Source organism: Nicotiana sylvestris, chromosome 4 (assembly GCF_000393655.2).
Source record: "Nicotiana sylvestris chromosome 4, ASM39365v2, whole genome shotgun sequence".
In the NCBI taxonomy this organism is placed as follows: Eukaryota; Viridiplantae; Streptophyta; class Magnoliopsida; order Solanales; family Solanaceae; genus Nicotiana; species Nicotiana sylvestris.
This window is the reverse complement of record NC_091060.1, coordinates 61,044,544-61,048,268: the sequence shown is the minus strand read 5'-3', so window position 1 is coordinate 61,048,268 and position 3,725 is coordinate 61,044,544.

Genomic DNA, 3,725 nt, shown 5'->3' with positions numbered 1-3,725 from the left:
AATGCCCTAAACACTCAGGTACAGGACAGAACCTGAGAAATCCGTGCTACTTATCATCTTAAATAAATTAACTAGTGGAATACTCACATTTGTTTTCTGATTTTCAATAGAAATCTAAGATCTAAAAGGAAGTTTTTCGAACTTTTTACTAATTTGAAATTCAACTATAGGCTCAAATCTGCAAAAAAGGCTTTTAGGGGGAATTTTTAGGTGAAGAGCTGACCCCTTTCACAAGGCAAATGTGACCCTCTTTATAGGCAAACAAACAGCTCCTTATTTTCCTTTTAGTCCCTTATGTAATTTCACCCTAGTCCCTTAGTTCTTTTACTTACTCAGCAAGCTAACACACATGTTTATTGATATTCCACTATGACCCCAACCTAGAAACTTCTAGGGGATACTAGATCATATGCCAAAGAAGCCTTACGCTGATAATACCCTAATTGCCCCTGTGATTAAGTGATTATCTGACCACATTTAGCTGACCACACTAAATTACCAAATCACGATTAACAAACTTAAACTATCAAAGCACAAAATCAAACAGCGTGCAAAACAAAAAATTAAACTAACTGAGTTCTTAGCTTCATTCAAACAAAATTGCTAAACTAATTGGCGAATTTAAACTAATCAACAAATTAAAGCTAAACCAAAAGCAGATAGGGGGCGACTGAAAACATAATTAAAAGAGTTTATTTATTTTCATATTACTAATTGTTGTTAGCAAAGTAAAACTAAGATGTTACCACAAGAAAAAAGAAACAAAGGAAATACCACTCACTGATGAAAAGAAAACTCCGGCCAGTTGACATTTCCCAAACCTCGGCCAATTCTGATGACGCTTGGCTCTAACGACACTCAAATCCTCACGAGGAAGGCCTAGGGATCCTTTGATGTCAATTGCGTGTGCTTTGGTCATTTTAGGGTTTTGCCGGAGAAATAAAAACTAATATTCGAGCCTGTCCGGCTATATTCGAGACAACAGACCATGGGGGTTGGGTAGAGGAGGAAAAGAGGATGTTGGGGTATTAATTTTGGGGTGTTTGGCGTAACCGGTGTCATGGCCGGAAACTCTTACACGAGATATTCGAAGGTTTCCGGTGAGATTCGAAGGAAACTAAGGGTGGGAATGGGAAGAGGAGAGCAAGGTGGGTGTGTGGTGTTAATCTGGTGGTCGATGGCATAAGTGGTGTTCGCCGGCCGTGGGGTTCCGGCGAGGTAACAGGGGGTACAAGGAAGGTGAGTTATGTTTTACGGTTTGGGAATATTTCGGACATATTTATTAAGTCAACAAGAAAGCACCACGACCGTTGAATTATGGAGAATGAAGGGCTAGGATTGATTTGCTGTGAAATGTCGTCGTTTGGGCGTCTCTGGAGATGGGTCGTTTGGACCGGGTGGGGGGAAGGCCGGGTTCTGGGGATTGGGCTGGTCGTGGAAAGAAAAAAAAAACGTTGGGCCTGGGGTGAATCAATTGGGCATGGCCCAAATCGTGGGCAGCCCTTTCTCTATTCTTTTTGTTTTCTTTTTTCCTTTTCATTTGTTTCTTTTATCTATTTTTTTTTGTATTTCATCGTGTATATTTTTTGTATTTTTCTGATTTTATAAAATTGCAACAATTAAAATAAATTCCTAATATATTTTACAATTAAACTAATTGATTTCTAAAATTATTTTAAAAACTATTTTTGGACGAATTCACAATTAAACAATTAAAAATGCAAAAGTGAACTATTTTTGTTATTTTCTTCATATTATGTTCTAAAATAAATTAACCCCTAATTAATACTAAAATATGAAATTAAATCCTAAATGCAAATGCATATTTTTGTATTTTTCATATGAATTAAAATGCACAAATAAAATGCAACAATTAACAGAAAATGACACCAAAGTTCACAAAAATTGTAAAATAATAAAGAAATTGTTTTGTTTGAATTTCTGGGAATAATTTGCTTTGGGCAAAAAAATCACGTGCTCACAGCTGCCCCTCTTTGCCCGGAAACACGAAGAGTTTTCGTGCAAAGATAAGTGAGCGGAAATGAGCGATTTTTGCCCGTTTGAATAATCCGTGTGAAGCATTTTTTTTAAAAAGAGCTGACCGCACCCTGCTTCAGAGGTTGTCTACATATCCTGGGCTAAACAGGAATCAGGTCAATGTAGTTCAGGAATGTCCGGTAGCTGGGACCACCAAGAGCTGTGATTTCACTATGATTGCTGCTGCTACTGCTTGCTGACCTTCCTTATTACATTATGTCAAAATAAAAGAAGCTAAACTAAACTATGACCTATGAATTACAAAATCCTATCTAAATTCTTCAAACTTGTTGTTGTACTTCCTTGTTGCCTTGTTGCCTTGTTGTCTTGTGTTTTCTTGGTAAAATCCCTTGTTGCCATTGCAAACTACAAACTGAGGTGTTGTTCCTTTCTTCAAATTGCTGAACTTGATTGTATTCCCTTGTTCTACGGGTGGGCTCCCGACTTCAAAGCTCGAAATGAATTCTCCTATTCTCCAGGCGGGCTCCTGACTTCCAAGCTTGAATGTATTCCCATGTTATCCAGGCGGGCTCCTGGCTTCTACACTTGAAATGTATTCCCAGCTCTTCAGGCGGACTCCTGACTGCTAGACTTGAAACGTATTCCCTGCTCTCCAGGCGGGCTCCTAACTTCCGAACTCAAAATATGTTCCCATGCTATCTAGGAGGGCTCCTGACTTCGAATAGACAAAACAAAGAATTTGAAAGCTAAAATTTAAATTATACTCCCTTGTTCTCCAGGCGGGCTCTTGACTGCTGCGCTTGAAGGTATTCCCTGCTCTCCAGGCGGGCTCCTGACTTCAAATAGACAAAACAAAGAAAATTTTCTGCCCCAGTTTGGTGGATGGGGACAGATGTGATTGTAAAACTAAACTATATTATCAAGTATTACTAAGGATTTGAAGGCTAGTTCCCATTATTCAGGGGGGTCCTGACAACTCTTAACTAAACGACGATTTAAAATCTAAGTTATATCTTCTACCGGTGTGACTTCTGCTAAACCTGGCTATCTAAGAGGATCTTTAAACTACTCCCCATTATCCAGGAGGGTCCTGAAAATCAAAGGTCCAATTTTATCTTAAGGGTCTGAATTATACTACCCTACAACAGAGTTTACGCTAAATGTTGTTATCTAATTGAAATCTTAAAGCTAAGTCCCATTATTCAGGAGTGTCCCGGAAACTCCTACTTGAATCCTTTTTCGAACATGCCAACTTCTAAGCTAACTTATATTCTTTTGGGATACCTTTATGCTAGATTATGCTATTTTTGAACTTTAAACTAGGTCTCATTTTCCAGGAGGGTCCTAAAATCAAAAATCGAACCTGCTTGTTGACTGCCTTTCTCCACGGAGGGTTCCTCTGAAACAAACGAACTTTTCTGCCCCTGTTTTAATCAAAGAAAATTTGTCAGTTCAAAAATGGTGGTTAGTTGGTGGCATTCTTGCTGGAGATCTTTCTGCTCCATTGTTTTGTTCCGACTGGCTTCCCGAACTGGCCTTGAATCGCTTTCCTTTCTTCCTGACTTCCAAACCCCCAACTCTGAAAAACCGAGTGTTCTGTACCCATGTTTTTGTTTCATACCTCTGACCCTTTTTCTGAACTTTTGCACTTCCCACGATATTTCCCAATCATTCCACCGGTGACACTTCCGGTGATTCCATGTATTCCACGTTTCATCACATTGTTT